General features: G+C 44.7%; 2 pseudogenes; both read right to left on the reverse strand.

Annotated features, from left to right (window-relative positions):
* Positions 1–1,816: 1,816 nt before the first annotated feature.
* Positions 1,817–7,954, reverse strand: LOC120836795 (annotated as a pseudogene).
* A 102-nt stretch (positions 7,955–8,056) lies between these two features.
* Positions 8,057–13,140, reverse strand: LOC120836796 (annotated as a pseudogene).
* Between the last annotated feature and the right edge of the window lie 209 nt (positions 13,141–13,349).

The following is a 13,349-nucleotide window of genomic DNA, read 5'->3' on the forward strand; positions in this document are numbered from 1 at the left end:
TTGTAGTTTTTAGCGTAGTTTTTTGTCATAACCCAATGTCGCAAAAAAAAAAAGACATTTGAAAAAGGGAGGAGGGGAAAACCCTTTTTTCAAATGTCTTTTTTTTTTTTTTCTAAGCGTCCTTCAAAGCGTTTCGAAGTTGTCGCTTTGTCTTCTACGTAAAGAATGAAACCATAAAATAAAAAAAGATTGTGAAAACGTTGTCAAATGTGATAAAAAAGTGTCACAATTTCTATACGAGGTGTAAAAAATGATACAAAAAATACACACTTAAATAAAGAGGTGCTGCGCTCTTCACTGCCTTAAAAGCTTTTTAAAAAAAACGCGCCAAGGCGTCGAAGAAAAAGCCGCACGTTTTTATTTATTTATAATATATTGCCTGAAGCAAGCTAGGAATAGGGAGGAAAATACTATAAAGAGAAGAAAAAAAGAAACAGGGGGAGAGGATGGAGTTGCGAAGGAAACATTATGCATAAAAGATGAAGTACCGTTCCGAAAAAAAAAAGCCCCGAGAAAAAACGGGGGGCACAGGAGTTCTTAACGGATGCGAGGATGGGTACGTAAATTACTGAAAGTACTTCTTCCCCGCGGGAGGCGCGCGCGTTAAGATGGGAAGGGGCGAGATAATGGGGAAAGGGGGTGCAAGGCGGAGGGAGGGGAAAGGGGCGAATTGTAATACATTAGCCCGCTCGGGTGCGCTCTTCGTATGACAAAGAGCGTAGCATAATCTGCTTTTGGTTTCATGGTTCTCTTTCTGGGTTTACTTTTGCCCCCTGCTCAGACCTGTTATTTCAAGTGTCTATATCGTTCACGTGTTTGTACAGACGCGACCCCCCGAATTTTTTTTTCTTTCCTTACTTTTATGATTTTAATACTGCCACTGTCCCAAAGGAAAATAGACAGCTGCTGGTTTAAAAAACCTGAAACATTTTAACTGTTTTTTGTTATTAAAGCTGAGTTTGGCAAGAAGCATAAATGTAACAAGAAAAGGATATCGCACATGATTCCGCTAGTCCTATTCCAAAGCAGTTGTGCCCGAAACAAAAATACAGACACGCGAGAAAAAATAAATGATTGTAATCTTAGGCTTGATCTAGCTACATTATTATTATAATCGATTTCGTTTTTTTTTTTTAAACGCCGCTGCCGCGGCATTTCTTATACTCAAACATAGCTTAAGTAACGCAAAACACATTTTATTCTATTATGGTACACGTTACAGAATGGCGATTTTAACGCTGCTTCTTTAATATAGGTAACGCCAGAACGATCCCAGCTACGCGAAGTTTGCACAAAAAGGCTCTATAAAAGAAAGTTAAAGACTTCGTCTCGCCCTACGATGGACTAAAGGCAGAAGCTACAAACCGCCAGATCCAATCGCGAGCCCTTAGACATTGCATGGTATTTCGCTTCGATGCAGGTATCGGTGCCGGCGTCTCGGATCACTGATGGGAATGGGTGGACAGAGAGGTTCGGATTGAGCAATGAGTGACTCAACAATTTTACATTGCAACAAAAGCCACGACGTAGTGGCTCTTTGCGGTGTCGAAGCTATAACAGTGACGCAGCGTTTTTTGATTCGAAGCATTATTCGTCCAAACCTAATCATTGCCAAGCGTGTCGTAGTTTAGCGTGGAACGTGTTCGGAGCTGGCGGCCCGTGGCTTTGGCCTTTAGTCCATCGTGGGATGAGACGACGTATAGTTCCATACCTTTGTCTCGCTGACTCTTAAATGCACTTTTTTTTCCCCTGGAACAGGGGGAAACAGTCTTCCTAAAGTACATATCAATTTGTCTTCAGTCGAGTTATCTTTAAATCACCAGAAGGCTGACCGTGGAAAGTCGACTATGTGTTTGTACTTCTTGTTGCAGCATTTCAATGTTGCCATTTTGTATTTACTACATTTAATAATAGTTTTGTTGAACTTCTTCTGCAAAAAAAAATTAAAGACCTTTACAATTCTCTGTAATGCCGGATTAGAGCGCAGCTCTTGAGGAGGAGGAGGGGGGGGTACGGAGGGAAAGTCTGCCCCTCCTCCCCCTCCCCTCTTGCTCTCCTGCTCCCCTCCCATTTAGCGGAAAATTTTCGATAAATGTCCCGCTAAATTTTGCGAAACTTTGCCCGCGAAATTTAGCAAGGAAATTGAATTGGTGTTAAGGTCACGTGAAGTCAGTTTTTCCGCTAGATTTAGCGGGGAAAGTTTCCCCCTAAATTTAATGGAAACACTTTCCCGCTAAATTTAGGGAGGACATTTTTTCGCTAACTTTAGCGGGAAACATTGCTCACGGCTACGCCGATGCCGACACCGACGACGACACCGCTCAACCCCGAAACAGGCGCCTAAGAGAAGCGCTCTAAAATGCCCTAACCCCTCCAGTCACATTTTATAAAATATGGTTAGCGATATCTATAAATAATTAAATGAATAACCCTTCAGAACTTAAGAAACATAGAGAGTGGCTTCATATGTTTTCACTTCCTGCTTTGTAATTCGTGCTTCGGCTTTTTTTATTGTGGAAGACCTCAATCTCATTGGCTCAGGAGTGACAAGATTAATAGTATATAGAAAGTAAAATTTTTGCAAGGCGATTTAGTATGGAGTCAGAACAATAAGAAATCAATGTGTCGCCATGGAGGCACGTATATCTGTAATAAAGCCCAAAACCTCAACTTCTCGAAACCAAAACCGAAACACGAGCACGGAAGCTTATGGCCGGAAGTCACGTGGTTGCTCCGGACCGCGCTTTTTTTTTTTTTTTTCTCCGCTTCTCCGGCGTGTGAAGCAGACGACGAAGTTGGTGCACCGTCTGTCGCGCAATGGACCTTTTTCCAGTAAGCGTCTGCGCACGCGCACACCCTTTTCCCTTGACCTTGACCGCCCTTTCGCCATTCTTGGGGGGCACTGTTTTCTTGCGACACTAATCTGTTTCCATGGGAGAAGGCGAGTCCGGTTGCCCTCCATTTGCAGTAGGCGGCGAAACCGTCATGAGGCGCTCCTTACTGGAAAAAGGTCCATTGTTTTGCACTTATCTCTCATCCGCTAGTTTCTCTACGCTTGAAGATCGGTTGGCCGGTACCACGAACGACAGTTCTGAAGTAGCGGCCCGACGTCTGTCGCAACCTTGGTCCCTCGTGGGCCGCCATCGCGTAGTTCAGCCTCCTGTATGACCGCGGTACATCGCCATATTGTGAAAGACGTGTACATGTACCTCCTGTAATCTGTGCGACATTTTTTTTATGACCGTTATTTAATATTCAATGTGTGCCACATGGAAGTCGGCAAATAAATTCTAGAAATGTGAACATTGTCCTTCTCCTCAACTCGGAGCGAGAACAAGCGGACACGCGACCTGGTGTCTATCCTTGCCAACAACGTAAATCATAGCCACGCGCTGGAGTCGGCAAGGCAGGAAACGCGTGCTGAGCTCCGGGCATTGTTAGAGTTCGGCTATTCTCATCATCGTAGTGGTTGGACACGAGCCACTAATCGAGTACCCGCCGAGGAATTGATTGTAACAAGCCGAAGTCGAGTGCTCACGCAGTTCTCGTGTCCAGTCCACGAGCCGCGCTCGACTGTCGTCAGGTGGATGGTTTCGATTCCACATTACGTTATAAAGCTTTGCTAATGCAAGACTGAAAGAAATAGTCCCCTTTTATCGTTGCAATTTCACCGCGATCACGAAGCTTCTGAATCCGTGGCGGTTCGTGCGACTATACTTGGACCATACAAGGGCAAGTACGCCTCTGTTAAGTGATGAACATTTCAACCCAATATCGTTTCATGACCCCTTTAAACCGGCCAATTCTCGACCGACTGTTTTCGGGCGGAAAGAAAAAGAATTTCGAACCGCAAAGTGTGTACTGGTATAGTTGTGATCTTGCACGTCATGTTCAAGTAAAAACCTGTGCGAGCATAAATACCCTCAGTGTCCCTTTAAGCTGTCTCTGGCTTCTGTCCGACATGTTACGCCACCTCGTTATAGGACAAGCAAACCTGATTGCCTGCCTTATTCTCGTGACTCCGTCAGCGTCCGGCGTCCCAATTTTCAAAGATGTGCTTATTATTTATTGGAGGAACTCAGCTACGCCATCACATTCCACTAGCTAGAACTTCCCCCTAAACAAAACCCACAAAAATGTTTGAGCTTGCCACGGGCAAGTGCCAATCGGGATCAAAAACAACATTATTGTATTCACGCGAGGGGCGTTGCGCAAGATGTCATCTTTTCACTTGATGACGCAACGTCCACCAACACATTTCCCCGTCACGCCTTGTAAGTAACCCACATCGGTTCAGGCTGTACCAGAATTTATTAAACGTTAAGATGTTGGACACGTTTGATCGAACCTGACGTTGAGTGTTGAATATGGAGATTGGACTGCTTCGCCGACCCTTCGAACCTTTGGAATGGTTTGACGATGGGTGAACGTATGGATTGTGCCTACTACATCCTTTCATAAGGGGTGGTAGCTGGCGCCACCCAGCCCTCCCCCCCCTCCCCAACAAAAAAACAACACAAAAAAACGTTTTTCTTTGTTAAATGTTCCACACATTTCCGCTTCTAGGCGTATATTGTTTCTCTCACCAATTTTGTATAATTTTGTGTAAATAGTTTTGTAATTTAAAAAGCTTCGCTTGACGTCCACAAAATTTTTTTTTTATTTACCCGGTACTTTATTTTATAATTTAGAAGATGGTTCCCAATTATTTTGCAATAAAAATCATACGCTTAATATACTAAGGATTTAGTTAGTTGGTCAACTTTTACGACGGGTGGAACAAGCACCTTCTCAAATTCATCGCAAGCGCGTTGAAGCGGTACCTCAATCGAACATTTGTCGAGGTCTGCGTTACAAGTTTGAAAAAATTCAAATTTGATAGAACTTAAACTTTGGCATTTTCATGACATTCCCAATCGACATCTTGCCAAATTTCCCGAGCTCCAAGGGGAACGCTGGGAACCTAAAGACTCGCGCAGCTCGTGCAAGCCTCGTCAGTTTAAAATATTCGAAGTAAATAATCAAAGTAAGACGCTGACGAACGCACGTGGGAAGTACCATTTGATTTACATGTTTTCTTTAGAACAGCCAGTGCTGCAGACGCCGGCACGTGCAGCGCGTGTAACTACAAGTGCTATAGACGTCACCCCAATAAAGTAACAATTACGTTACTAGGAAATAAAAGGAACGCGGTTCATTTACCATTACCGATAAAAAGTAACGCACATTACTTTTGCGCTACTCTTTATTTATAAATTTAAAAAAAAATGTTACTGTTTTAACGTTGCAGGTATTCATAGGAGCCATAATTGAACAAATATTATGCCCACACAGAAGCTTAACACAATTACCTTATCTTTTTTTTACGGTTTTGGTTTTGACGGTCTGTAGGAAAAGGGAAAGAATTCGTATAACTAGACGCCTAGAAACACACACAAAAATAATGTAAGTGTAACTTTTTTTTTTTTTTAGTGGCCGGGGGGGGGGGATGTAACAAATTACGTCACTATACAATAATCATAACTCCAAAGAAGTAACAAGATATCCGTTACTTGTCTAAAAATATAACGAGTACGTGATCAGGTTTCCGAGAAAAAGCAACGCGCTGTACCGGGTAAGGCGTTTATTCACTTGTCACACGTCACCGCACTGCACTAGCTGCGTGCTTTTTGGTGCGTGACTAATATGCAAGCGGTCTACGAAAAGGGTTTCGTACACCAAGTGCTTGCGGTTCACGGCGGGACGAATTTCATCATACGGCCGCAGCGACCCAGATGACGAAACAAAGATGGGTTCCATTGTGACCCAAAGTTTAAAAAAAAAAAAAAAAAAGAAAATAAAGTTTCGACAGTAGTTGCCTTGGGATTCGGGTGCTCGTCGATGCCTCCTGAAATTCCACGTGGGATCGAAGATATGCCTCACTCCCGCCCCCTGGGGAGCCGATCCAGGGATCGCATTAATTATGAGCGATGAAATATTCGCCATCGGCCTTCGAAAAACGCACGCTGATTAGCAACGAACGGAAAATGTCGTAGAAAAAAAAAGAAAATAAAAACCAGACGGACACGCACGACACGCGTTCTAAAAGTCAAGGAAGAAGACCGGGTGGCGATAAGTGCTGGGGGAATTTTTCATGCTAAGGATTATTAATACCTAACAACTGCCAAGGGGCATCTTTAAGGGTATATATATATATATATATTTAAATTATCTATATGGTCGACGGTTTTAAGCGGCTCATATTTTAGTCGATCTGCAAAATTCGATGTCAGTTTTTTTTTTTTTTTTTTTACATATTTTTTGTTTGTAATGTTTACGTCTGAAAGTGTCTTCTTTCGATTTTTGTACTCCTTGAAACTTTTTCCTTCGTCTCACTCTACACTTAGAGCCCCGTATTTTATGTTTTTTTTTTTCGTCGATGAATATAGCTTAAATTATGCGAAAAAACGATTATATATATGGAGATTTAATTAAACTGGAGGGCCGGTAAAACATTCTTGCCGGTGTAAAAAATATATTTCTGTTTTGGCAGAGTTTCTTTTCATGTTTGCCGCTACGTAAGCAATATAATTTATATATGTATACCTCTTTAATTTATGTCGATATATATATAGATATATATATACATATAGATATATATAAATAAAGGAGGTACGAGCAGGGGCTTATTTTTTTTAATCCGCTATTAGTGTCCCAACGTACCGAGCTTTTCATTCACTTTGTTTTGCGAGGCCGCGTTTCGGAAAATAATTAGGATACTATAGCCCGTTGCGACTCAACAAGGCGGGTCGAGGGAAAAAAAGTTCGGGAAAGAGGAAGCTGAAGGAACGCTGGAGAGGAGGAGGTTTCCCTCTCTCCTCTCCAACGTTCCTTCTGCTAGCTCTTTCCCGAACTTTCTTTCCTTCGCCCTACCTTCTTAAGTGCCAACGGACTTCAGCGACTAACCTTTTATTTAACTTTTTATTAAACAAAAGAAGCTTTTAAAATCTAGAAAATGTTTTCTAGCAGTACCTACTTCTGTTTTTTTGTGCAAAATTTGACAAGGAAGAAAGGCAAACCTCGCATTTTCTTGTAATACGCACGTTCCGTATATATATATATATATGTATATATTGTGGAGACGAGAAAACGAACACCAGTTCTCGCGGTGTTCAAGCTCCGACTGCCCCGCGTGCCCGCTCGCCCCCCGGTCGTCGGTCCTCTTTATTCTCGTCTTTTTCCGTTCCCCACACGTTCCCCCCCTTCGGGGGAAGGGAGCGTTTGGTTTTGACGGCAGCGATGGCCGCCTGCAGGAAGCGGTCGCCGTACTTGAAGAGGAAGTGGCCGTCGATGAGCTGCTGCTGCGTCTTCTTGCCCATGCCAGCCAGTGGGTAGTAGGTGGCCTACAGCTCGCCCTCCAGCATACGCAGAGTCACTTTCTTTTCCATCTCGCTGTATTGGGCCTCCGTCAGGCACGGGTTGAAAGGGTAGCCTTGCAACGAGCGTCCGCAGCGCACGCCGGCGAAAATGACGAACTGGTCGTGGGGGGTCTACGTTGACCGAGGTGCTGAGGTCTCCGAAGTGCGTGAGCGGGTGCTTGTCGGTCGCCTTGAAGCCGCCGAGGTAGTCCTCGATCACCGGGTTGAACAGGCCGGCGAATAGCGTGTACGACTCGGCATCCGGGGCGCACAAGCAGACGTCGCTGTCGAGGTTCTCCACGCCGGACTGTGTGATGTCGACCAAGGAGGCTCCCATGGCGGTTTTGCGAGTCTTGAGCTTTTCGAAGATGAACGGAGGACCGTACGATGGTACTGCGACTCCGAACGGTATCTGACGTGCGGTCCAAAGAACTTTTGAAAGGGCGCGAATCGGAGAGCTTGGGGTGGCGCGACGGCTGGCGGGAAGGACGGTGGAAGCAGACTCTGGCTTTTGGAACTCTGAGCTTCGACTGCAAAGTGTTGACTCTCGACGCCATGCGCTGGAACGGGAGACGTTCACTGTGCTCCTGGTGTTCTATACCGCGTTCGGGGCCGTTGGCTTGCTGAATGAGGCAGGAGGGAGTTGGCAGGGAGGCGGATTAAAACTCGTCAATGACGACATCTTCGTGTGGGTCTGCTGCCTGGTTAGGCGCCCTAAGCCTCTCGGTGCACGATCTCGACACGACGATGAGCGCCGCCTCGACGTCGGCGGATGTTAGCGGCCGAGTTGCTTCCGATGCGTTGTTCTCTTGTCGTTGGCGACGCTCGGTGTGGAGGGCCCCGTGTAGATGACTCTCCCCCGCTATCATGGGCACGTGGCACAGGGCGCATACCCCGGCACGCTCTTTGTCGGTGTAGGTCGACGGTGTGTCCCCTGCGCACCGCTCATTCAGGGTGCGTCCCTGGAATGGTGCATGGGACGTCGGTCGGCGCCAGTCCTTGTGGGACCTGTGGCTGTAGGTCCCAGCGCAGGCGGGAAGCGAACCCCACGAGGCTGTGATGCTCCATGATGCACCACGTCGCAGCCTCATGGGTTCGGGGGCGTCGCCGTGGGTGCTGAGGAGGCGGCCGATGGCCGAGACTGCGGCTGCCGGGGAGCGCGACCGATGGTAAGACGACCGCCGCGGGGGTGGCGTGGCCGTGACCACGGTCGGTCTGGCGGCATGGCTGCAGGTAGTCGAGGTCAGGAAGAGGCACAATTAGACAAGATGGAGACGACGTTACTGAACTCTCAACACCCTTCGCCACGTTCAATAAAAAGTTTCAAGTCATTGACGTTAACAGGTCCGAGGCGTGCGCCGGTTATGGGGCACCGTAATCGATATGCGAGGCGTGTAATTCGCGTCTCGACCACGAATGGCCCTTCCCATCGTTTGGCAAGTGAAGCGGAAAATCCTTGGCTGGCGTTACTGAGTAAGTGAGTGCATCGGAGAACTAGATCTCCGACAGAAAATTCGACGTTTCTCCGGCCTCTATTATATTGGGTTCGTTGTCGTGATTGGGCTAGTTCGATATTCCCCCGGGCATGTGTCACATTATTTCGGATATTATCGCAGAGTCTTTGCGCGAACCTCGAGTGTGATTGACACGGGCGAGCATCTGGCGCAAGCTCTATAATGTTTTCCATGGCTCCCGACCAAAATTCAATCGTGCCGGTTTGAATCCCGTGTTTCGGTTTTCTGTGGTATGGATAGCAAAGGCCATCTCTGGGATATAAGAGTCCCAGTCGCGGTGTTCGTTAGTGTACGAAATTAGCATTGCCCGGAGGTTGCGATTTACTCTTTCAGTGATATTGGCCTGGGGGTGATAGGGGGAAGTACAATTATGTTGGATACCGAGAATCTCACAGCAATTTTCAAATACAGTGCTGGTGTAGTAGGTCGTGGGTTCGAGCCCCACTTTGGGCGCCAGTAGTAGGTCGTGGGTTCGAGCCCCACGTTGGTCGCCAAATGTGGAAACGAGAAAACGAACACCAGTTCTCGCGGTGTTCAAGCCTCGACTGCCCCGCGTGCCAACTCGTTCCCCGGTCGTCGGTCCTCTTTATTCTCGTCTTTTTCCGTTCCCCACAATATATATATATATATATATATGTGTGTGTGTGTGTGTGTGTGTGTGTGTTTGTGTTTTTTACTTTTTAACGTGTTTTGTTTAATGTGTATTTACTTTTTTAGCGTGACATAGGTCCTACAATACATACAGTTGTAAAAGATGGAAGGGCTTAGATGTCTGGTACAATTTGAATAATATTAATATTGTCACGTATGACAAGATGAACCAAAGAATAACTGGGTAAACTGAAACGTTTAATGGAGGTGAACTTGTGTCCAAAAATAAGGAGGAAACAGAAGAGAACAGTAGAGCGTCGCGGGCATCGCTGGGGCGAAACTGACTCCGGTTCGCCACGCGGAGCCCCTTATGTACTATCGCAAACAATATAAGCGTGAACGCGCCTCTGCGGCGATAAGCGGAGGCGCGTTCACGCTCATATTGTTTCCGATAATACGTACTTCTGGAATAGTCGGCGTAGTATGATCGACGCGTAGAACATTCGGACCTCGAACACCGCACAGGATTCTCGAATCTACCAGAAAACTAAATTGCAGGAATAACAAAAGATGCACGGCTCCCAGGAATCGAACCCTTGCTTTTCGCGTGGGAGGGAGGCACGATAACTGTTAGGCCACGCGCGTGCTGCCTCCTTGGCGAGCTGCGCGCGCGGCAATATGAATATATTTTAAATGTACCAGGCGTAACCCGCGACCTAATTCTTAAAATGACGTCTGCAGGATCAAAACTATAACTGCTATATATATATATTTATACAATTATTAATATTATTCAAATTGTACCAGACATCTGATCTTTCCCCTGTTTTTTTTTAACTGTATATATTGTACGACCTACGTCACGTTAGAAAAAGTAAACACAGATTTTTGGTGTATAGTGCTTATGAATCTTACGTCAGCTATGTCGTTTGCTAAGAATATTCAATACTCTTCGACGTGTTTGTAATCAATGAGCGTGAGAATACTTGAATGCAACTCATAAAGTTTAATATGTTTAATACGATTGCTATCATTTTTACGTTAGTACTTTGTTTCTATATTAAGCGATGTTGTTCTTGAGTTATCTCCACTTTTTATTGTGTTAACTTAATTACCTTTTGTATGCGGGTTATGCGTAATTACATTTTTTACACTTAATAGGTACGGGACTTCGTAGCCCAGAAAACGAGGGAGTTGTTTCCTGAATTGTGCCAACTAATCGTCGCAAAGCATTAGTGCCCGCATCTCCACTACCTCTAGGACTACAATGCCGCCGATTTCCTGTGACCTTAGTGCATTCATTACTTTATTCCTTTCTTGTATCTCTGACGGCCTGTCTGTCTCTTTGTCTGTTTTTTCTGCGTTTTTTATCTGGATTTCTGTTTCTTTTTATGTCCTTTTCTCTGTATTTCGATCTGCATCTTTGTTCTATCTCTGACACTATGTGGCTGTCCCTGCCCCTCTTTTTTTATTTATTTTCTCGTCTTTGTTTCTCTCTCTATTACCCTGTCTATTTTTTTTGTCCGCTGATTATGTGTTTGTCTATTTGGTTGTGTTTGTCCGTCTCTTTTTATTTGCGTGTCAGCATCTGTCTGACTCTTCGTCTGTTGGTCTTTATAAATATAAGTTCGTAGTTTCATATCTGCGTACAATCATGTATACTTAATATGAACCCTATTAATATGAACGCACCGTTATCTCGGCGAACGTTTTTGTAGACGTTCATGGGTATACTATATGCATGCAGTTTTGTCTTGTTATCATGACGGACTTACATTATGGATGCTTAGGGGGGGGGGGGGGGTACTTGTGTGTTCATATCAACAAGACATGACGGTATATCTATCGGTTTTTCTCTTTATATTCATCTTTATGCATAATGTTCACATAATTTTAAGTTGTGCTTTACTCACGTAGTTCTTATATAATTGATATGGGGCCTATCGAAATTCAGAGATCCAATACTGATTCAAACCCGTGACAATCTTATTGCGCAACAAAATGGATGCGTACACCAAAACAAAATGGCGGTGGAGGCGCTCTTTGATGATTCCTTCCTCCATTGAAGCTCCGCCACGATGAAGGAACACGACTGCACAGAACTGCTACAAAAGCAACGAATAAGATTCTGCTAAGTAGAATCAGCCCCTCAAAAAAGCGAAAAACACACAAAAAAAAAAAACGAAAGCAATCAAAACAGCAGACGTTGTCAAGCGCTCCTTGCCTTAATTAAGCCAAGACAAAGAACTCTTGTCGACGCTGTTCCTCATTGCAATGCCTCCCCCTAATGCAATTCGTCGTTTTCGCCCTGTAGCAGCAGCGCCGCCTCTCGGTTCAAGTTCCCAACATTTGCGTTCTTTTGCTGCCGTGAGAGGGCGTGACTGTTTGGGTGACATGCAGTACGGCAGTACGCATAAACATATGGATCCGAGTGTACTTTGGGGTGGTGGGGCCTCACGTTTGTTTTTTGTTTCTTCTGTAAATGCTCAGTCTTACGTTAATAACTTATGTCAGGAACATTTGGGTTGCGAGACCTCCAGCTGGTGGATACAAGAGAGGGATCCCTAGATCTACTTTCTCCCGGTTATCGATCGGTGATTGCTTAATTCTAAATCATCTGCGCGTGCGTTCAACATCGTGTAATTTGTACTTGCATTCAAAGAAGGGGAAGCTTATTTAATATATATATATATAGAGAGAGAGAGAGAGAGAGAGAGAATAAGGAGTGACGACGGAATTGGTACGCAGCACTTTTAAAACAAGAGCGATGTCTTTTGTTGTACGCTACGCGTGTGATCAGGAGTCATTGTTTGCTCCTGGGCTTCGCTCTCTCCAGTGCTCCAGCACTTTGTATAGAATTCAACCAAAATGTGTTTTTTATTCTAGTTCACAGTATCACACGTACAGAGTGATATGTTTCTATATAGTATAAATTAACAAGATAGGACATCCGATAGGAATATGAATGAACCTTGTGGCGACAGTTTTGATTACACAAAATTCTAAAATATTCCTGTAGTTCTCCGCTCTAAACCTAAATCGAAACAAAAATATTATGTCAGATCTGCTGCCTTTATAGCTGAATTCTTTAACGTACATTTTAGGATGTTACAATTAATGATATGAATGAATTTGAGGTGTGGGATTTTTTCTTTCTAAAATAGTCGAACAGAACGAGGTGCACAAAACACAATTCAACCCAGGCCAAATGAAGTGGCTACAACTGAGCTTACCCCGTATAAACTGCCCCAGTTTTACCGGTGTGATCCCATCTGCAATCTCACCAACTCATCTCAGTAGAGCCTAGTCTTCCCACATCCAAAGCGACCCTAATCAGCACCACCCGACACAACCCGTTCCGAGCTCTTCCGACAAGACCCGACCCGACCCGATCTGTTCCGAATTGTTCCGACCGGACTCTACCCTAACCATATCAACCTGATTCGAACCATTTCGACCCGCCAAGATCCTGGCCCAAATGCTATTTTCTCGCAATACAACCAGTGAATTCTTTCGTCTATCCTCTCTGAAACAATTTGCGAGCATATCAAACGTTAAACTGACAGTCTCACATTATTACGGTACACGGAGCTGTCGAAGCCTTCGTTTTTATAGAACAGTGCACTTAGAGCGTACATGCCCAGTGAAAGAGGGCGACAATCGGATGTTTATATCTTAATTATAGCCGCCTCTGCTTTGCTTCATACTAAATAAATCAAACAATAAGAATCGAACAGTTCAACTTGTTCATAATAAAATTTCCTATTGAACTCTCCTTCAGCCGAAAGCAACCCTCTTTTATATCTAGCCTGTTGATCATTTGTTGCGAAAACAGTCAGCTTGCTTC

This window comes from Ixodes scapularis, unplaced genomic scaffold (assembly GCF_016920785.2).
Source record: "Ixodes scapularis isolate PalLabHiFi unplaced genomic scaffold, ASM1692078v2 PGA_scaffold8__174_contigs__length_109621045, whole genome shotgun sequence".
NCBI lineage: Eukaryota > Metazoa > Arthropoda > Arachnida > Ixodida > Ixodidae > Ixodes > Ixodes scapularis.